Raw genomic sequence first — 22,399 nt, 5'->3', positions numbered from 1 at the left:
TTTTCAAAAGTCGCATTAAGTTGGGTAGGGTTACGGGGATAGGGCAGGGGAGTGGGCCTAGGTAGGGTGCTTTTTTAAAGAGTTAGTGCAGACTTCATTGGCTGAATGGCCTCCTTCTACACTTCATTGGAAAGGGTGCTCTTTCCAAGAGCCGGTGCAGACTCGATGGGCCGAATGGCCTCCTTCTGCACTGTAAATTCTATGATAGAGATTCTATTAAGAGGCTGAGGGATTTAGGTAGGAAATTAAGAGTGTGGTAACCATTGTTATTAAGGACAACTTTGTTTGACGAGCTATTATCCCATTAGAGTCGGTTCGTCAATGGAAAGTCAGTTGCATATGAATGGCATGGCTCTGGTCTTTTGTGTAAATGGGAGTGAGCAATCAAGCAGTCCAAATTACAGTTGATAGGTTCCAGTCTGGACATCCCAGAGGAGACCTTGGTTTTGAGGGCTGGTCGGAGCTTAGAGAGAGAATCAATTTGAAACAGGTAAAGAGAGAAGGTTGTAAGGAACCATCGTAGTGGTGATGAAAAAACCCAGAGAGGCGGCTTTGGAAAAGGGTTCTAAACGAATGCCCCCAACAGAAGAAAGATTTCTTCCTTAATGCAAGTGTTGCCTTTGCCTGAATGTGCAAGTGAAATGAGTGCTGTATTTTCATGAAAATGTTGTTTGATGAGAACTAGTGTGAAAGTTAAGAAACTACATGTAATCTGTTTGCGGTAGAGTTGAAGTTTAAGTGTTTAAATATTGTTTTCTTTCCTTTTGTTTTAATAAAGTTTGTTTCTAAAAATAACCAAGTCCCATCTCTTACATTCTTACTCACTCTGGTTCAGTATCTTAGCCACTGTTGAGGGCTGAGCAGGTATCCGTAACAACCATCTCCGCATTTACATCCTTAAATGAGGTAACCACCAATGTATGCTACTCGAGATGTAGTCTCACTAATGCTCTGTAACGTGGGCAGCACGTGGAGCAAGTGGTTAGCATGGTTGCCTCATGGCGCCGAAGTCCCAGGTTCGACCCCGGCTCTGGGTCACTGTCGGTGTGGAGTTTGCACATTCTCCGTGTTTGCATGGGTTTCACCCCCACAACCCAAAAGATGTGCAGGATAGGTGGATTGGCCACGCTAAATTGCCCCTTAGTTGGAAAAAATTAATTAGATACTCTAATGTATTTTTTTTTAAAGTTAATGCTCTGTAACTGATGCATAACCGTCCTATTTTTGTTTTAAATTCCCCACAAAAACTTTGCTTGCTGTACCTGCATACTAACCTTTTGCAATTCATGCACTTAGACATTCCGCTACACCTCAGAATTCTGCAATCGCTTACCGTTTGGATCATATGCTTTTTTATTCTTCCAGCCAAAATGGACAATTTCACATTTTCCCACATTATACTCCAAATTGCCAGATCTTTGCCCACTGACTTAATATCTTTTTATAGCCACCTTATTTCTTCACAACTTACTTTCTTACCTATTGTTGTCATCAGCCACTTTGGTAATCATCTCATCCCTTCATTCAAGTCATATATACAAACTGTAAACGGTTGAGATCCAAGCATTGATTCCCATCATGCACCACCTGTTAGATCCTGTCAACCTGAGAGACCCATATGTGCCTACTCTCTACTTGCTGTTAGCCAGCCTATCTCTCCATGCCAATATGTTACCCCTATACATTTTCGAATGCCTTCTAGAAATCTTAAATACAGTGCATCCAGCAGTCTCCCTTTATCCACAGCATGTTACTTCCTCAAAGAAATTTAATAAACATGATTTCCCTTTTGAAAAACCATGTTGACTCTACCTGACAAACTCAAATTTCTCCAAGTGCCCTTCTATAGCTTGTTGAACAGTGGATTGTAACATTTTCCGTGACAGCTAACTGGCTTGTCGGTGCCGACTTTCGGTCTCCTTCCCGTTTTGAACAAAGGAGTTGCATGTTATCTTCCAATCTAATGGGACTATCGCCAAATCTAGGGAATTTTGAAAAATTTAAACAATTGCATTAACTATTTCACTAGCCACTTTTCTCAAGGGAATGAAATCCATTAGGATCCAGGTGCTCGTCAGCCAGCAGCTCCATTTTACTCAGTGCCACTGCTTTGGTGATTGTAATGTTTCTGCATTCTGCCCCTCCCTTTAATTTCCTGATTGAAAGCTGCTTCTGGGATGTTACATTATCCTCTAGAAGACCGATCCAAAGTACCTCTTCAATTCATCTGCCATCTCCTTGTTTTCTATTGTCAATTCTTCAGATTCTCTTTCTATAAGGCCCACTTTGTTAACTTGTTTCTTTTTCACATATTTATTAAAACTTTTACTGTCTATTTTTACATTTCTGGCCAGCTTTCAGTCGAACTAATTTTTCTCATTAATCTTTTGAGTCATCCTTTGCTGTTCCTTATATTCTGTCCAATCTTCTGACCCTCCACCTATCTTTGCACAATGATGTGCCTTTCCTTTAGCTTTTATACCCGCTTTAACCTTTCGAGTTAATTACTGATGATAAATCCATCCCTTGTACTTTTACTCGTTGGAATGCATCTATTATGTGTATTCTGAAATATGGTCATTAATGTTTGCCACTTCTTCTCTTTTGACCAATCCTTTAACGTAATTTGTCATCTCACTTTAGCCAGTTCTGCTTCATACCCTCATAATTGCGTCTCATAATCTATGGCGTCTTGTATGTCTCGCTCACCCTGCCCCGTGGGAACCTGTCGTGGGCAGTTACCTTTGGCAGGATCTCCTTAGCCTCGGACCCATTCCTCTCACCCGCAAGCTGAATGTGAAATTGAATGTTATCGACATTGCTACCTTGGGGCACCTTCGCTGTGAGATCATTAATGAATCCCATCTCGTTGTGCAATACCAGGTCTACCATTGTTTCTGTTTGGCTCCAGAACATGCTGTTCTGAAATACCATCCTGGAAACATTCTATGAACTCATCTAGGTTCCCTTTACCCATTTGGCTTTTCCAGTCTATGCGTGGATTAAAATCTCCCATGATTTTGGGCATGCCTTTCTGACAAGCTCCCATTATTTCCTCTTTTGTGCCCCACCCTACCATGTGGCTATTATTGGGAGGCCTGCATGGGTCCTTAAAAATGAATCACTAAATGTTAGCCTGAAGGTTCAGCAAGCGATTAGGATGTCAAATGGAATGTTGGAAATTATTGCAAGGGAGTTAGGAATATAAAAGCAATGACATGTTGCCGCAACTGTATAAGGCATTGGTGAGACCATACCTGAATACAGGTTTGGTCTCCTTGAATGAGGGATATTATTGCATTGGAAGCCGTTCAAAAAAGGGTATTCCAGGCCAATTCCTGCGATGTGTGTGTTGTTGCTTGAAGAAAGGTTGAGCAGGTTGGACCTATACTCATTGGAGTTCAGATGGATGAAAGGTGATCGTATTAAAATACACATCCTGAGAGAAGCTTAATAGAGGTGGAGCGGATGTTTCCTGAACTAGGGACCAGGGTTTAAAAATAAGGGGTTTCCCTTTTAAGTCTGATACTTGGCGACAGATTTTTGATTAACAAGGGAGTCAAGAGTTATGGGGGCAAACAAGAAAGTCGAGCTGGGGCCACAATCAAATCAGCCATGATCTTATTGAATAGCATAGCAGACCTGAGGGGCTTGTATTTCTTATGATTTTACGATCTTTGAGCTGTCAGGTTTAGAATGGATGTAGCAAATGCATTGATGCATTTGTATTTCAGTGAAATACAAAAAGTAATATACAATTGCAGTTGATTTACCACCTTTTGCAGAGTATGCTCAAATAATTTGTACGCATGTGATGGAGTAATGTATCTCCTACCATTAGAATAAATTCAGAGGGGCAGCACGGTGGCGCAGTGGTTAGCATTGCTGCCTCACGGCGCTGAGGTCCCAGGTTCGATCCCGGCTCAGGGTCACTGTCCGTGTGGAGTTTGCACATTGTCCCCGTGTTTGCGTGGGTTTCGCCCCCACAACCCAAAGATGTGCAGGCCAGGTGGATTGATCACGCTAAATTGCCCCTTAATTGGAAAAAATGAATTGGGTACTCTAAAAATGTTTTAGTAAAGAATACATTCGGGGCATGCTTTGAATATTCTCTACTATTTTTAAAATAGATTTAGAGTACCCAATTCTTTTTTCCCCCTAGTTAAGGGGCAATTTAGCGTGGCCAATTCACCTACCCGGCACATCTTTTTGGGTTGTGGGGGTGAGAACCACGCAGACAAGGGGAGAACATGCAGATTCCACATGGACAGTGACCTGGAGCTGGGATCGAACTCAGGTCCTTGGCACCGAGAGGCAGCAGTGCTAAGCACTGCGCCGCGTGCCGCCCCTAATATTCTCCACTATAACTGGATTTACTTCACTATATTGCAGGGTATATAATTTTATACGGGTCACTGAAGATACTTGGAACAGCATGTATTGTACATCTTAGGTCATGCTCAGTGCAATTATTTACAATACTTACAAATTGAAAATATGTATAATATATCCTGGAACGTGTTTAAGGTTGGCGTTAAGGTATTTTCAAATTAATCATTTTAAATTTTGTTAAATGGTACGGCTTAAGATTCCATGATTGTTTATACAAAATAACTGAACATTTAGTAAATGAATTGTTTATAACACTAAGGGATTCTTTTTTGAAATGTATCCAGGGCCACATTGTTGAACTGGGCCAGAACAATATCATTTCACCTCTAGATCCTCTGCTTTAATATATTTCAAAATAACATTGTGGATAGAAATCACTTTGGCCTGAGGGATCCTAGCTTAACTAGATTAGTTCAATACTTTTAGCACATTTCCTAAGGGGCATGAGCTCACAGCCGCCTTTAATTTAGGTCTGGATCAGCCTCACTTGAGAAATCAACATAACAGCTGGTGTAGAGAATGATGTGATTTTCACAGCAAGGTGTGCTTTTTGAAGTTGCAATAAAAGCATATTGTTTGGCAGATTAATTAAATTTTACCTTACTTCTGTTCCAATACTGCCAAAGGTGGAAATATCTTCCACACAGCCTGAATATCATTGCATATCGTTGAACCAAAGTGGTTTACAACATGAGTCAAAACCATGAAATTGGATTACAGCATATATTATACAAATGGGGTGCCAATGGCCGTTTTTGATCTGTGGGTTACTATGCAATTTGCATGAATTGCTTGAGCCCAGATTCTAGAACATTAGAATCCTTCTTTGTTAAATTTGCACATTGTACATCCTGCTTATTCATATTTAGCTGAACCATAGTGGTTCATTGCTGCTCTCTTTCAACAAATGTAATTAAAGGTGGCATTGATTAGGAATGTTGCATGTCTCTTGGCACGGATGCAGCAGCAACAACCTTAGGGCAGTTTATTTGCAACTGAGCTTCAGCTACTTCATAGGTGGCACAGTGGTTAGCACTGCTGTCTTACAGCTCCAGGGACCACAGTTCCAATCCGGCCTCGGGTTACTGTCTCTGTGGAGTTTGCACTTCCTCCCAGTATCCGGTTTCCTCCCACAGTCCAAAGATGTGCAGGTTAGGTGCATTAGCTATGCTAAATTGTCCCTTAAGTGTCCAAAAGGCTAGGTGGTGTTACGTGGTGACAGGGTTAGGGTGGAGGCGTAGGCTTAAGTAGGGTGCTCTTTCCAAGGGCCGGTACAGACCCAATGGGCCGTATGGCCCCCTTCTGCACTGTAAATTCTTTGAATCTATGATACGATGTCCTGTGTGGATTGGGAAAAGTAAAGGGAGATGGCATGTGAGGTTTGTAATTTGTAATTTTATCCCCATTGCCTTTGGATTAAAACCAAGAATTGAGAAAATTGTTTATTCACTGTATTTTCTTTCAAATAGTCATTGTACAGTATTTCAGGAACTGATTGAACCACCACATGTGTATTCGCATAAAATCAGTGAACCAAAATCAATTAGTGAACTTTAAGCGGTCTGGGGATGGGGACTGCATGCAAATGCAGCAAGACTTAAACAATATCCAGACTTGGGCTGACAAGTGACAAGTAACATTTGTGCCACACAAGTGGCAGGCAAAACCATTGCCCATGACATTCAATGGCATTACCATCATTGAATCCCCCCCCCCCCCCTCACTATCAACGTCCTGGGGGCTACCATTGACCAGAAACTGACGAGCCATATAAATACTGTGGCTACAAGAGCAGGTAAAGGGCGAGGAATCCTGCGTCGAGTAACTCCACTACTGACTCCCTAAAGGCACAAGTCAGGAGTGTGATTGAATACTCTCCCTTTGCCGAGATGAGCACAGCAGCAACAACAGTCAACAAGCTCAACACCATCATGGACAAAGCAGCCTCCTTGATTGACACCCCTTCCACAAACATTCCTTCCACCGCCGAGGCACAGTAGCAGCAGTCTGTACCATCTACAAGATGCACTGCAGGAACTCATCAAGGCTCCTTAGGCAGCACCTTCCAAACCAACGACCACCACCATCTTCTTCTTCTTGGGCAATCCCTCAGCGTTGAGGAAGGACCAATTTCCACTCTGTGGAGGTGGGTTCTGCAGTGGCGGAATAATCCGATACTAGGTCCACAGTCTCTGCCACAGATTTGGCAGGTGGAGCTTGATGAAATGGGTGGGTTGGACACCGGATTCTGCACTCTCCGTCCGCTCCGTATACTCCAGCCTACAATGCTAGAGGTGATTGGCGCCTTCGTGGATGCTTGTTCGTTCTAAGGCCAAACGATTCCCACATGTCGGTGGGGATGTTGCATTTATTTAGGGAGGTTTTCAGAGTGCCCTTGGAGCATTTCCTCTGCCCGCCTAGTCATCGTTTGCCATTGCGTAGCTCAGAGTAGAGCGCTTGTTTTGGAGTCGTGTGTCGGGCATGCGGGCAAAATGCCCTGCCCATCGCAGCTGGTCGAGCATGACCAGTGCCTTGATACTCACATTGGTATGCCTGTTCTGCCAGTGGAGACGGCGTTGGTGATATCTCTCCAAGGATCGGAGGTGTCTGCTGTACATTGTCCATATTTCTGATGCATACAGAGGGCTGGGAGCACCATGAGCTTGGTTCTAGGTTTGAGGTCTCGGTCTTCGAATACTCTGATCCTCAGGGGCCAAAGACTGCCCTGGCACATTGGAGACGATGTTTGACTTGGCTGTCAATGTCTGCTCGCACAAGAGAAGGCTCCCGAGGAATGGTAAATGATCCACATTGTCCAAGGGTTCATCGCGGATCTTGTTAGTTGGGGGGCAGTTTTGTGTGGCAGGAAACTCCCAAGGCTGGACCTTCCAAAACCACGACCACTGCCATCTAGAACGACAAGGACTACATGGGAACACCACCACCTGGAAATTCGCTCACTCTCCTGACTTGGAAATATATTACCTTTCTTCACTGTCGTTGGGTCAAAATCCTGGAACTCCTTCCCTAATAGTAGAGGGTGTACGTTTACCAGATGGTCTGCAGCGGTTCAAAAGGCAGCTCACCACCACTTTCCGAAGGGCAATTAGGGATACAGATATAGAAGCATACGTGGAAAATAGAAACATGAGGAGGCCATTCAGCCCATCGAGTCTGCTCCACCATTCATTATCATGACTGATCGTCAAAGTCAATATCCTGGGAGGGGGCACAGTGGAGCAGTGGTTAGCACTGCTGCCTCACGGCACTGAGGACCCGGGTTCGCTGCCGGCCCCGGTTCACTGCACATGTGGAGTTTGCACATTCTTCCCGTGTGTGTGTGCAGGGTAGGTGAATTGGCAATGGTAAATTGTCCCTTAATTGGAAAAAAAAGGAACTGGATACACTAAAAGAAAATGTTTTAATGTTCAACATCCTGATCCCACCTTCCCCCCCATATCCCTTTAGCCCCAAGAGCTCTATCTAATTCCTTCTTGAAATTACACAATATTTTCGCCACAACTACTTTCTATGGTAGTGAATTCAAAAGATTCACCATTCTCTGGGTGAAGAAATATCTCCTCACCTCAGTCTTAAAAGGTTTACCCCTTATCCCCAAACTGTGACCCCCAGTTCTGGACTCCCCCCACCACCGGAACATTCTTTTTGAATCTACCCTGTCTAATCCTGTTAGAATTTTATAAGTTTCTGTGAGATCCCTTCTCTCTTCTGAAATCCAGTGAATATAATACCAACTGACTTAGTCTCTTCTCGTACGACAATCCCGCCATCCCAGGAATCGGTCTGGTAAACCTTCACAACACTCAGTCTACAGCAAGAACATCCTGCCTCAGATAAGGAAACCAAAACTACACACAATACTTCAGGTGTCGCCTCACAAATGCCCTACAAATTGCAGTAAAACACCCCTATTCCGAGACTCAATCCACTCGCTATTCACAGATTCACAGAATTTACAGTGCAGAAGGAGGCCATTCGGCCCATCGAGTTTGCACCGGCCCTTGGAAACAGCACCCCACCTAAGCCCACACCCCCACCCTATCCCCGCACTTCCTCCTATCCCCGTAACCCCACCAAACCTTATTTTCTTGGACACTAAGGGCAATTTAGCATGGCCAATCCACCTAACCTGCACATCTTTGGACTGTGGGAGGAAACCGGAGCATCCGGAGGAAACCCACGCAGACACGGGGAGAACGTGCAGACTCCGCACAGAGAGTGACCCAAGCCGGGAATCGAACCTGGGACCCTGGAGCTGTGAAGCCATTGTGCTAACCACTATGCTACCATGCTGCCCACTATGAAAGCTATGAAAGCCAAAATACCATTTGCTTCCTTTACTGCCTGCTGTACCTGCACGTTTACTTTCAGCGACTGATGCACCAGGACACCAAGGTATGGCTGAGTATCCACCTCTCCCAATTTACACCCATTCAAATAATAATCTGCCTTCCTAATTTTGCTACCAAACTGGATCATCTCATTATATATCTGCCATGCATTAGCCACCCACTCAGCCTGTCCAAATCCCATTGAAACATCTCCTCACAGCTCACCCTCCCATCCAACTTATTATCTCCAAATTTGCAGATGATACAATGTAATGTGGACAGTTGGGGTCCGAGCACAGATCCCTGTGGTACCCCACTAATCTCCTTGCTAATCAAAAAACTTTTGCTTCCCGTCTGCTAATCAGCTTTCTATCCATCTCAAAACACTGCCAGCAATGGTCAACAAATGCTGCCTAGCCAGCGATGTCCACACCTTGAAAAATGAACAAAAACGGTCCCTCAGGAAATGATTGAGAATGAGGGCACAGATTTAAAGAAATTGGCAGAAGATGAGGAACAACTTTTCATCAGACTGAATACAGGTAGGGATAGTAAAGTGAATAGTAGAACCCTCAAGAGTATTGACAGTCAGAGAGATCTTGGTGCCCAGGTCCACAGGTCACTGAAAGGGGCACAGGTGGAGAAGGTAGTCAAGAAGGCATACAGCATGCTTGCCCTCATTGGCCGGGGTATAGGACACATTTGGAGTATAGTGTTCAATTCTGGTCGCCACACTACCAGAAGGATGTGGAGGCTTTAGAGAGGGTGCAGAAGAGATTTACCAGGATGTTGCCTTGTATGGAGGGCATTATCTATGAGGAGGAGGTTGAATAAACTTGGTTTGTTCTCACTGGAACAAAGGAGGTTGAGGGGCGACCTGATAAGAGGTCTACAAAATTATGAGGGGCATAGACAGAGTGGATAGTCAGAGACTTTTTCCCAGGGTAGAGGGGTCAATTACTAGGGGACATAGGGTTAAGGTACGAGGGGCAAGGTTTAGAGGAGATGTACGAGGTAAGTTTTTTTTTTACCCAGAGGGTAGTGGGTGCCTGGAACTCGCTGCCGGAGGAGGTGGTGGAAGCAGGGACGATAGTGACGTTTAAGGGGCATCTCGACAAATACATGAATAGGATGGGAATGGAGAGACACGAACCCTGGAACTGTAGAGTTTAGTTTAGACGGGCAGCATGGTCAGCGCAGGCTTGGAGGGCCGAAGGGCCTGTTCCTGTGCTGTACTTTTCTTTGTTCTTTGAACTCTAACATGCTGATGGGCATAGAGCTCCTGCTGTTAGAATGCACTGGTCCGTGTTCTGGCTCTACAAAGATGAAGTTTCTGGCAAACTCCTTTACATAAGCCGAAACACAAGTTTCCAACTATTTTGTCCCACAAAGAGCTAAGCAAACAAAATCAAATAAACTGTAATAAAAGTAAAGAGACAGCCCCAAATGGAAACTGCCTTAAACAAATAACGAATCACAAATGAAACTTATGCATTAAATCAAAATGTGATTAATGGCGTCAATAAGGCCTCCCAGCCCCTGCGGGCATGGAAGGTCTGAGAGGTCTTAGCATGCATGCTCCCTCTCCAGGGACACCTGGCCACAAACATAGCCATGGAGGATTGGTAAGCAGTCAGTGGGACAATGCCCTCGATTGTCCACTGCCCGGACCTGTTGATGGCAAGCTTTGCCAAGCCCAGGAGCAAGTTCACAAGGAGGTCCTTCTCCCTCCCTGCACCTCTCCGCACCGGGTGCCTGTATATCAGAAGTGTAGGACTGAGTTGCAAACAAAACTGCAACATGGATCAGTGCAAATCAGCAGCATAATTGATCGAAATTGATTTGTGACTGGAACAGGGCTTTCTCGAGCATCGCAGATGGGTGGAATGGCCTGGAAAATTACTGCGATGAATTGACTGATTTAATGCTCTTTGTTTTTAATTGGTACCAGTTGGCTGCTTTGATCAGCCTATGGTGCATGAGACCTGTGACCAGCAGCCAGTTAAACCTGCACAGGTGTGTTCTGCTCTGCTGTAATTGACTGAATGCAGATTAATTAAAACATAATTTGAAGTAATTGTAGCAGCAGGAGAAACAAGATCAAGCGTCAATTTGCTGGTCAGTGCAGGTACAGGTGATTAACACTGGATTCATTTGTGGACAGATGTGTGCACCTGAGAATGTAGTTCAAAAAAGTCATGATAGTACTTAAAATTCTGCAATCCTCAATGCTATTTCCTGAAATGCCACAGCAGAAATTATGCAGCAACTCCCAAGTCATGCAGTCCTGACTTGGGTCTGACGTGTGCCAATTCGTATGTTGTATGTGCAAATACGGTGGAACATTTGTAGTGCATTGCTTTGGTTAAATTGGCACCCTACTATTGAAACCCTTAAAAATATATTTGATTATTTACAGCTCCATGCATAAGCATGAAATTAGCTTCCAGATATGCATTTGCCCACGATCGGGCGTGCGCTTTGAAGAGTAGAGCATCCCAAGGAACTTCGTAGGAGTGTTATCAAACAACATTTGATGCTGAGCATTAGGAGGCGGTTTCCAAAGCTTGTTGGCTGAAGCCCTGGTTGGTAGTGGTGAAGTTACTAAAATCGATCCCGGCTCTGGGTCACTGTCCGTGTGGAGTTTGCACATTCTCCCCGTGTTTGCGTGGGTTTCGCCCCCGTAACCCAAAGATGTGCAAGGTAGGTGGATTGGCCACGCTAAATTGCCCCTTAATTGGAAAAAATTAATTGGGTACTCTAAATTTATTTTAAAAAGAAAAAAAAGTAGGGTGCTCTTTCCAACGGCCGGTGCAGACTCGATGTGCCGAATGGCCTCCTTCGGCACTGTAAATTCTATGAATCTATGTTGTCTAGCCATTCCACTACTGCTTTTACCCTATCCAGCTTCCTATGTGATATTAGGGCTTGGATAATTCATAACTTCTGGATAAAATGATGATATAATTTTTTAAAAATAAAATAAATTTAGAGTTGCCAATTATTTTTTTTTCCAATTAAGGGTCAATTTAGCATGGCCAACTCATCTACCAGGCACATGCTTGGGTTGTAGGTGAGACCTACGCAGACACGGGGAGAATGTGCAAACTCCACAGTCAGTGACCCGGGATCGAACCTGGCTCCTCAGCAGTGAGACAGCAGTGCTAACCAATGCACCACCGTGCCGCCCAAATGTTGATAGAATTAGCATCATGAAATTAATTTTGTTCCGAATGCTTTGTGCATTCAGATAAAAGCTTTTAAGTTTGGTCTATTGTCAAAATTCCCTGCTCTTTCATGTGTGTCTCATCTTTATTTTCTGGTAACCATCCGCCAGATTGCTAACCTGCACTTCTACCTTATCTTTTAATTTGGGTTATCTCATTTGCCCTGCAACTGAACCCCCCTCCCCCCTACTATTGAGTTGAAAGCCCCATCTCCAGCCCTAGTTATGCAATTCACCAGCACTCTGGTCCCAGCATGATTCAGATGTAGACCGCCCCATCAAAACAGGTCCCTCCTTGCCTAGTACTGGGGCCAAATGTTCCATGAATTTAAACTCCGTTCTCCCACACCAATTACAAGCCACGCATTTAACTTCCTAATCTTATTGACCTTGTGCCAATTAGATCATGGCTCAAATAATAATCCAGAGATTACTACCTTTTTGGTTCTGCTTTTTAATTTACCCCCACAGACCCCAGACGAAAAACTCAAACAGCCCAAGTTCGAATATGCTGGACAGGGATAGACAGATCGGAGATAATCAGCCCTATTCAGATCTGTCAATTGTTGTGGATTGCGCAGATGAAGCCGAACTTTCTGGCACCTTGACTTCCCGCCATTACCTTATATGGGATAAGGGTACGTGTGGACAATGCACCTGGAGATGAAGCCGGACGGTGGTTCCCGTTTTCCTGCAAATTTGCAATCAACAGCTACATTGGGTGTTGTGACTCCGCCCAATTACCTCATTGGCTGAGGGTCAGAGAAACGTCAAGGGCACAAAGAGGGGGAGACTGGGATAAGAATAAGACACCCAGGGACCCACCCCAGCTGAAACCAGACACGGAGACAATGGAGAAGATTCGACGGCAGACCGGAGAACAGACGGAAGAGGTGTGCGGGACCCATCTTCGCAGAAGAGGGCCCTGAGACAACCAAGGCTCAGAGGACTGGACCCGCAGCTCGGTCAAAATCATCAGCAGCGGGAGTAGTATTTGAATCTTTGGCAGATAATATTTGGGATTTTATTATGTTTGTGAATAAATTCGAGTTGAATTGTAAACCTGCGTTTGTCCTTTGTTCACCTCATAAACAAGGTACCTGGGTAAAACAGTTTGCTAATATACTGGTCAAAGTGACTGATAATTTACAGACAATACCTTGCTTTTTATTATTCCATTTAACCACAATCTTAAAATTATCGTTTGTAAATGTCCAGTAAAAGGCAACTACTTTTTTTAAAGTAATTTAGAGTATCCAATTATTTTTTTCCTAATCGACCTAACCTGCACATCTTTGGGTGAGGGGGTGAAACGCACATCTTTGGGTGAGGGGGTGAAACACACAGACACAAGGAGAATGTGTAAACTCCACAGAGTGACCCAGGGCCAGGATCAAACCCAAGTCCTCATGCGCTTTAGGCAACAGTGCTAACCACTACGCCACCGTGCCGTCCAATAGGCAACTAATTTAATTCTATTACAACAAGTTTAAAATAGCAGTTTTCCAATCAGTACCACAGGCCAACCCATTATAATCCATCGCCAGGACAAATTGCCAGATTAGTAATCTATGAAAAGGTAGCCAATTCGTGTCAATATCATTTTATTCACTGTAGTTCCTCCAATTAAATACTGGGAAGACGGAAGTCAATTGAGTTCAGCCTCTGCCACAATTCTGTTCCTTATCCGTCAACTTGCTCTCTTGTCCTGGCAACTATGAGGCTGAACCAGACTGTTCTTGGCACAATGGTTAATACTGCTGCCTCACAGCTCCAGGGTCTGTGGTTCAATTCCAGCCTCAGGTGACTGTCTGTAGAGTTTGCACTTTCTCCCCGTGTCTGCGTGGGTTTCCTCCGGGTGTTCTGGTTACCTCCCACAGTCCAAAGATGTGGTTAGGTGGATTAGTCAGGCTAAATTGGCCCTTAGTGTAAAAAAGGTTAGGTGTGGTTACTGGGTTATCGGGATAGGGTGGAGGTGTGGGTTTAAGTAGGGTGCTCTTCAGGGCAGCACGGTGACAGTGGTAGCACTGCAGTCTCACGGCACCAAGGTCCCAGGTTCATGGGGTGATGGATAAACAGGACTTTGTGCAAGTTGGGACAGGGACAGTCGAGTTTTGGATGCCTTCAAGATTACAGGGAATAAAATCTGAGAGGCTGCCTCGTGCAGCATTGGAATAATCAAGTTGAGGTTTATAATACGAGTTTCAGCAGCAGAAAAACTGAGATGGGTGAGTTTGGTGATGTTATGGAGGTGGAAATAGGCCATCTTAGGGTGATTGGAATTTGTGATTGGAATATCATCTAGTTTCATAGAATTTACAGTGCCGAAGGAGGCCATTCGGCCCATCGAGTCTGCACCGGCCCTTGGAAAGAGCACCCTACTTTTTTTTATTTTTTAAATAAATTTCGAGTACCCAATTAATTTTTTCCAATTAAGGGGCAATTTAGCGTGGCCAATCCACCTACCTTGCACATCTTTGGGTTGCGGGGGCGAAACCCATGCAAACACGGGGAGAATGTGCAAACTCAACACAGACAGTGACCCAGAGCCGGGATCGATTTTAGTGACTTCACCACTACCAACCAGGGCTTTAGCCACCAAGCTTTGGAACCCCCTCCTGATGCTCAGCATCAAATGTTGTTTGATAACGCTCCTACGAAGTTCCTTGAGATGCTCTACTCTTCAAAGCGCTCTGTATAAATACAAGTAGGTGCGTTTCATTTTTTTCAACATATCCGGAGTAAATAAAAAAGGTTTAAACTGCAAAGATGCACTCCATCTCCTCTTATCACACTCTTCACACAGGAAGTATATAACTTGTCATGCCTTCCATCACTTGAGTTACATATTTCATAAACTCACGAGATCACTTCCTGCCTGCCATTTTTGACACTTGAGGAAATAAAAAGTCTTTAAAAAGACTTTACCCCCATTCCCCAATCGGACTAGAAAGTCTTCATTTTGCAGTACCATCCTGATTAGTTATGACATGCGCGGCTAGTTTTGCACTGTTTCACAGGCTCCTTCAATACAATAAACATTTAATGGGTCGTGCAAAACAAAAACCATTTAGCAACAATAAAGCACGCAGGGCACATGAAAAAAATACAAGCACACAAAAATAAAACAGGCTTTTCAAGGACTTCCTTTTTTTCGGGAAAATCAAGCTTGTGCACCAATGCCATATTAGGAGGCCAACCGATTAGAAAATGACAGAGAAAGTAAAACGATCAGCTAATATTTTACCATCCGAGCTGGGATGTGGCGGTGATTAAACAGTTCGGAGCTTGAGAACCACCAGCGACTACTGGAGCCGCCTCAGGGGACACTTTCCCATTAAGGTGCGGCCTTATACTTAATATCTCATTGGCAAGATTATAAATTACAGCCAAATATATAAAAGTAGCAAAGTACACATAACAGGTTGAAAACATACATTATTTAAATAAAAAATGACTCGGAATGATGTGGGTGAGAAGGGTGGGGTGTGTGAGAGAGAGATAAAGAGAGAGGGAGAGTGCCGTTGGAGTTGGGAAGGGGCGAGGTGAGAGGGAAGGTGTAAGGGGCAGGGGTTGTCGAGAACTGGGGGGTGGGGGGGGGGTTAGAGAGATAAGAGAGAGGAGCGAGCTGAGAGGAGGGAGGGGTGGGGGTGCGGGGTCGAGATCTGGGGGGGGTCGAGATCTGGGGGGGGTCGAGATCTGGGGGGGGGTCGAGATCTGGGGGGGGTCGAGATCTGGGGGGGTCGAGATCTGGGGGGGTCGAGATCTGGGGGGGGTCGAGATCTGGGGGGGGTCGAGATCTGGGGGGGGTCGAGATCTGGGGGGGGTCGAGATCTGGGGGGGGTCGAGATCTGGGGGGGGTCGAGATCTGGGGGGGGTCGAGATCTGGGGGGGGTCGAGATCTGGGGGGGGTCGAGATCTGGGGGGGGTCGAGATCTGGGGGGGGTCGAGATCTGGGGGGGGTCGAGATCTGGGGGGGGTCGAGATCTGGGGGGGGTCGAGATCTGGGGGGGGTCGAGATCTGGGGGGGGTCGAGATCTGGGGGGGGTCGAGATCTGGGGGGGGTCGAGATCTGGGGGGGGTCGAGATCTGGGGGGGGTCGAGATCTGGGGGGGGTCGAGATCTGGGGGGGGTCGAGATCTGGGGGGGGTCGAGATCTGGGGGGGGTCGAGATCTGGGGGGGGTCGAGATCTGGGGGGGGTCGAGATCTGGGGGGGGTCGAGATCTGGGGGGGGTCGAGATCTGGGGGGGGTCGAGATCTGGGGGGGGTCGAGATCTGGGGGGGGTCGAGATCTGGGGGGGGTCGAGATCTGGGGGGGGGTCGAGATCTGGGGGGGGGTCGAGATCTGGGGGGGGGTCGAGATCTGGGGGGGGTCGAGATCTGGGGGGGGTCGAGATCTGGGGGGGGTCGAGATCTGGGGGGGGTCGAGATCTGGGGGGGTCGAGATCTGGGGGGGTCGAGATCTGGGGGGGGTCGAGATCTGGGGGGGGTCGAGATCTGGGGGGGGTCGAGATCTGGGGGGGGTGTCGCGAACTGGGGGGGGTGTCGCGAACTGGGGGGGGTGTCGCGAACTGGGGGGGGTGTCGCGAACTGGGGGGGTGTCGCGAACTGGGGGGGTGTCGCGAACTGGGGGGGTGTCGCGAACTGGGGGGGTGTCGCGAACTGGGGGGGTGTCGCGAACTGGGGGGGTGTCGCGAACTGGGGGGGGTGTCGCGAACTGGGGGGGTGTCGCGAACTGGGGGGGTGTCGCGAACTGGGGGGGTGTCGCGAACTGGGGGGGTGTCGCGAACTGGGGGGGTGTCGCGAACTGGGGGGGTGTCGCGAACTGGGGGGGTGTCGCGAACTGGGGGGGTGTCGCGAACTGGGGGGGGGGTGTCGCGAACTGGGGGGGGGGTGTCGCGAACTGGGGGGGGTGTCGAGAACTGGGGGGGGTGTCGAGAACTGGGGGGGGGGGGTGTCGAGAACTGGGGGGGGGTGTCAAGAACTGGGGGGGGCGGTGTCGAGAAGTGGGGGGGGGTTGTCGAGAACTGGGGGGGTGTCGAGAACTGGGGGGAGGTGTCGAGAACTGGGGGGGGTGTCGAGAACTGGGGGGGGTGTCGAGAACTGGGGGGGGTGTCGAGAACTGGGGGGGGTGTCGAGAACTGGGGGGGGTGTCGAGAACTGGGGGGGTGTCGAGAACTGGGGGGGTGTCGAGAACTGGGGGGGTGTCGAGAACTGGGGGGGGTGTCGAGAACTGGGGGGGGTGTCGAGAACTGGGGGGGGTGTCGAGAACTGGGGGGGGTGTCGAGAACTGGGGGGGGTGTCGAGAACTGGGGGGGGTGTCGAGAACTGGGGGGGGTGTCGAGAACTGGGGGGGGTGTCGAGAACTGGGGGGGGTGTCGAGAACTGGGGGGGGTGTCGAGAACTGGGGGGGGTGTCGAGAACTGGGGGGGGTGTCGAGAACTGGGGGGGGTGTCGAGAACTGGGGGGGGTGTCGAGAACTGGGGGGGGTGTCGAGAACTGGGGGGGGTGTCGAGAACTGGGGGGGGTGTCGAGAACTGGGGGGGGTGTCGAGAACTGGGGGGGGTGTCGAGAACTGGGGGGGGTGTCGAGAACTGGGGGGGGTGTCGAGAACTGGGGGGGGTGTCGAGAACTGGGGGGGGTGTCGAGAACTGGGGGGGGTGTCGAGAACTGGGGGGGGTGTCGAGAACTGGGGGGGGGTGTCGAGAACTGGGGGGGGGTGTCGAGAACTGGGGGGGGGGTGTCGAGAACTGGGGGGGGTGTCGAGAACTGGGGGGGGTGTCGCGAACTGGGGGGGTGTCGCGAACTGGGGGGGTGTCGCGAACTGGGGGGGGTGTCGCGAACTGGGGGGGTGTCGCGAACTGGGGGGGTGTCGCGAACTGGGGGGGTGTCGCGAACTGGGGGGGTGTCGCGAACTGGGGGGGGGGTGTCGCGAACTGGGGGGGGGTGTCGCGAACTGGGGGGGGGGGTGTCGCGAACTGGGGGGGGTGTCGAGAACTGGGGGGGGGGGGTGTCGAGAACTGGGGGGGGGTGTCAAGAACTGGGGGGGGCGGTGTCGAGAAGTGGGGGGGGGTTGTCGAGAACTGGGGGGGTGTCGAGAACTGGGGGGAGGTGTCGAGAACTGGGGGGGGGTGTCGAGAACTGGGGGGGGTGTCGAGAACTGGGGGGGGTGTCGAGAACTGGGGGGGGTGTCGAGAACTGGGGGGGGTGTCGAGAACTGGGGGGGGTGTCGAGAACTGGGGGGGTGTCGAGAACTGGGGGGGTGTCGAGAACTGGGGGGGTGTCGAGAACTGGGGGGGGTGTCGAGAACTGGGGGGGGTGTCGAGAACTGGGGGGGGTGTCGAGAACTGGGGGGGGTGTCGAGAACTGGGGGGGGTGTCGAGAACTGGGGGGGGTGTCGAGAACTGGGGGGGGTGTCGAGAACTGGGGGGGGTGTCGAGAACTGGGGGGGGTGTCGAGAACTGGGGGGGGTGTCGAGAACTGGGGGGGTGTCGAGAACTGGGGGGGGTGTCGAGAACTGGGGGGGGTGTCGAGAACTGGGGGGGGTGTCGAGAACTGGGGGGGGTGTCGAGAACTGGGGGGGGTGTCGAGAACTGGGGGGGGTGTCGAGAACTGGGGGGGGTGTCGAGAACTGGGGGGGGTGTCGAGAACTGGGGGGGGTGTCGAGAACTGGGGGGGGTGTCGAGAACTGGGGGGGGTGTCGAGAACTGGGGGGGGGTGTCGAGAACTGGGGGGGGGTGTCGAGAACTGGGGGGGGGGGTGTCGAGAACTGGGGGGGGTGTCGAGAACTGGGGGGGGTGTCGAGAACTGGGGGGGGTGTCGAGAACTGGGGGGGGTGTCGAGAACTGGGGGGGGTGTCGAGAACTGGGGGGGGTGTCGAGAACTGGGGGGGGTGTCGAGAACTGGGGGGGGTGTCGAGAACTGGGGGGGGTGTCGAGAACTGGGGGGGGTGTCGAGAACTGGGGGGGGTGTCGAGAACTGGGGGGGGTGTCGAGAACTGGGGGGGGTGTCGAGAACTGGGGGGGTGTCGAGAACTGGGGGGGTGTCGAGAACTGGGGGGGTGTCGAGAACTGGGGGGGTGTCGAGAACTGGGGGGGGTGTCGAGAACTGGGGGGGTGTCGAGAACTGGGGGGGGTGTCGAGAACTGGGGGGGTGTCGAGAACTGTGGGGGTGTCGAGAACTGGGGGGGGTGTCGAGAACTGGGGGGGGTGTCGAGAACTGGGCGAGGCGGGGGCGTCGGGGCGAGGCGGGGGCGTCGGGGCGGGCGGGGGGGTGTCGGGCGGGCGGGGGGGGTGTCGAGAACTGGGTGTCGAGAACTGGGGGGGGTGTCGAGAACTGGGGGGGGTGTCGAGAACTGGGGGGGGTGTCGAGAACTGGGGGGGGTGTCGAGAACTGGGGGGGGTGTCGAGAACTGGGGGGGGTGTCGAGAACTGGGGGGGGTGTCGAGAACTGGGGGGGGTGTCGAGAACTGGGGGGGGTGTCGAGAACTGGGGGGGGTGTCGAGAACTGGGGGGGGTGTCGAGAACTGGGGGGGGTGTCGAGAACTGGGGGGGGGTGTCGAGAACTGGGGGGGGGGGGTCGAGAACTGGGGGGGGGTCGAGAACTGGGGGGGGGGGTGTCGAGAACTGGGGGGGGGGTGTCGAGAACTGGGGGGGGTGTCGAGAACTGGGGGGGGGTGTCGAGAACTGGGGGGGGTGTCGAGAACTGGGGGGGGGGGGTGTCGAGAACTGGGGGGGGTGTCGAGAACTGGGGGGGGGTGTCGAGAACTGGTCGGGCGGGCGGGGGGTGGTCGGGCGGGCGGGGGGTGGTCGGGCGGGCGGGGGGTGGTCGGGCGGGCGGGGGGTGGTCGGGCGGGCGGGGGGTGGTCGGGCGGGCGGGGGGTGGTCGGGCGGGCGGGGGGTGGTCGGGCGGGCGGGGGGTGGTCGGGCGGGCGGGGGGTGGTCGGGCGGGCGGGGGGTGGTCGGGCGGGCGGGGGGTGGTCGGGCGGGCGGGGGGTGGTCGGGCGGGCGGGGGGTGGTCGGGCGGGCGGGGGGTGGTCGGGCGGGCGGGGGGTGGTCGGGCGGGCGGGGGGTGGTCGGGCGGGCGGGGGGTGGTCGGGCGGGCGGGGGGTGGTCGGGCGGGCGGGGGGTGGTCGGGCGGGCGGGGGGTGGTCGGGCGGGCGGGGGGTGGTCGGGCGGGCGGGGGGTGGTCGGGCGGGCGGGGGGTGGTCGGGCGGGCGGGGGGTGGTCGGGCGGGCGGGGGGTGGTCGGGCGGGCGGGGGGTGGTCGGGCGGGCGGGGGGTGGTCGGGCGGGCGGGGGGTGGTCGGGCGGGCGGGGGGTGGTCGGGCGGGCGGGGGGTGGTCGGGCGGGCGGGGGGTGGTCGGGCGGGCGGGGGGTGGTCGGGCGGGCGGGGGGTGGTCGGGCGGGCGGGGGGTGGTCGGGCGGGCGGGGGGTGGTCGGGCGGGCGGGGGGTGGTCGGGCGGGCGGGGGGTGGTCGGGCGGGCGGGGGGTGGTCGGGCGGGCGGGGGGTGGTCGGGCGGGCGGGGGGTGGTCGGGCGGGCGGGGGGTGGTCGGGCGGGCGGGGGGTGGTCGGGCGGGCGGGGGGTGGTCGGGCGGGCGGGGGGTGGTCGGGCGGGCGGGGGGTGGTCGGGCGGGCGGGGGGTGGTCGGGCGGGCGGGGGGTGGTCGGGCGGGCGGGGGGTGGTCGGGCGGGCGGGGGGTGGTCGGGCGGGCGGGGGGTGGTCGGGCGGGCGGGGGGTGGTCGGGCGGGCGGGGGGTGGTCGGGCGGGCGGGGGGTGGTCGGGCGGGCGGGGGGTGGTCGGGCGGGCGGGGGGTGGTCGGGCGGGCGGGGGGTGGTCGGGCGGGCGGGGGGTGGTCGGGCGGGCGGGGGGTGGTCGGGCGGGCGGGGGGTGGTCGGGCGGGCGGGGGGTGGCCGGGCGGGCGGGGGGTGGTCGGGCGGGCGGGGGGTGGTCGGGCGGGCAGGGGGGGTGTCGGGCGGGCGGGGGGGGTGTCGGGCGGGCGGGCGAGGGGGGCGGCGGGCGGGCGAGGGGGGCGTCGGGCAGGCGAGGGGGGCGTCGGGCGGGCGGGTGGGGGGGTGTCGGGCGGGCGGGGGGGTGTCGGGCGGGCGGGGGGGTGTCGGGCGGGCGGGGGGGGTGTCGGGCGGGCGGGGGGGGGTGTCGGACGGGCGGGGGGGGTGTCGGGCGGGCGGGGGGGGGTGTCGGGCGGGCGGGGGGGGTGTCGGGCGGGCGGGGGTGGTGTCGGGCGGGCGGGGGGAGTGTCGGGCGGGCGGGGGGGGGGTGTCGGGCAGGCGGGGGGGTGTCAGGCGGGCGGGGGGGGTGTTGGGGTTGTCGGGGGTGGTGTTGGGGTTGTCGGGGGGGGGTGTTGGGGTTGTCAGGGGGGGGTGTTGGGGTTGTGGGGGGGTTGTTGGGGTTGTGGGGGGGTTGTTGGGGTTGTGGGGGGGTGTTGGGGTTGTGGGGGGGTGTTGGGGTTGTGGGGGGGTTGTTGGGGTTGTGGGGGGGTGTTGGGGTTGTGGGGGGGTGTTGGGGTTGTGGGGGGGTGTTGGGGTTGTGGGGGGGGTGTTGGGGTTGTGGGGGGGGTGTTGGGGTTGTCAGGGGGGGGTGTTGGGGTTGTCAGGGGGGGGGTGTTGGGGTTGTGGGGGGGGTGTTGGGGTTGTCGGGTGGGGGGGGTGTTGGGGGGGGCGGAATGTGGGGGGGGGGGGGGGAATGTGGGGGGGGGGAATGTTGGGGGGGGGGGGGGAATGTGGGGGGGGGGGGGCGTTGGGGGGGATGTTTGGGGGTGGGATGTTGGGCGGGGGGGTGTTAAGGTTGTTGTTCTCCCTCCCCCGGCTCCGGCCGGGCCGCTCGGCAGTAACGGTTCCTCAGGGCGGGCGGTCCGACCGGCAGCAGCTGCGCTGCGACCGGGGGCGGACTCCGCTCCTCCATCTTCCGGCAGCGGCCCCCACCCCACCGCACCGCATCCTCCCCCTCACCCCTGCACCCTCCCCACCCTCCCCACCCTTCCCCGGAACACTTTAAACCGGGATTTCCAGAGAAAGCTCGGCTCCCTGCGGAGTTGCCGTGCCAACACTCACCGCTCGGTCCCGGGCTCTGGGCGGCTGTCCGTCTCTCGCTCTGATCTTGTGGGCGGGCGCCGGCCGCTCGAGGCGCTCCCGCTTCCGTCAGCGCCGCCTGACGCAGGCGCTCTCCACACATCCCCATCTCTCCATCTCTCTCTTCATCACCTCTCATTCTCTCCATCTACCTCTCACCCCATCTCATTCTCTCCATCTCTCTCTTCACCCGCTATCATTCTCTCCATCGCTCTCTTCAACCCCTCTCATTCTCTCCATCTCTGTCCTATCCGTCTCTCTGGTCACGTCCTCTCATTCTCTCCATCACTCTTCATCCCATCCCAATCTCTCCATCTCTCTGTTCACCCCCTCCTATTCTCT

General features: G+C 53.2%; 1 protein-coding gene across 3 annotated transcripts in view; it reads right to left on the bottom strand.

The window, feature by feature from the left end:
- Positions 1-22,140, bottom strand: part of LOC140396513 (ras-related protein Rap-1b) — an 88,584-nt gene extending 66,444 nt beyond the window's left edge. For all 3 annotated transcript variants that reach the window (XM_072485203.1, XM_072485204.1, XM_072485205.1), the window contains exon 1: positions 22,040-22,140. The gene's annotated coding sequence lies outside the window, so the exon portion shown is untranslated. The remainder of the gene's footprint in view (positions 1-22,039) is intronic.
- Positions 22,141-22,399: the final 259 nt, after the last annotated feature.

Source organism: Scyliorhinus torazame, chromosome 19 (assembly GCF_047496885.1).
Source record: "Scyliorhinus torazame isolate Kashiwa2021f chromosome 19, sScyTor2.1, whole genome shotgun sequence".
Taxonomy (NCBI): domain Eukaryota; kingdom Metazoa; phylum Chordata; class Chondrichthyes; order Carcharhiniformes; family Scyliorhinidae; genus Scyliorhinus; species Scyliorhinus torazame.
The sequence above is the reverse complement of the archived record's forward strand: the minus strand, read 5'-3'. Positions and strand labels throughout refer to the sequence as shown.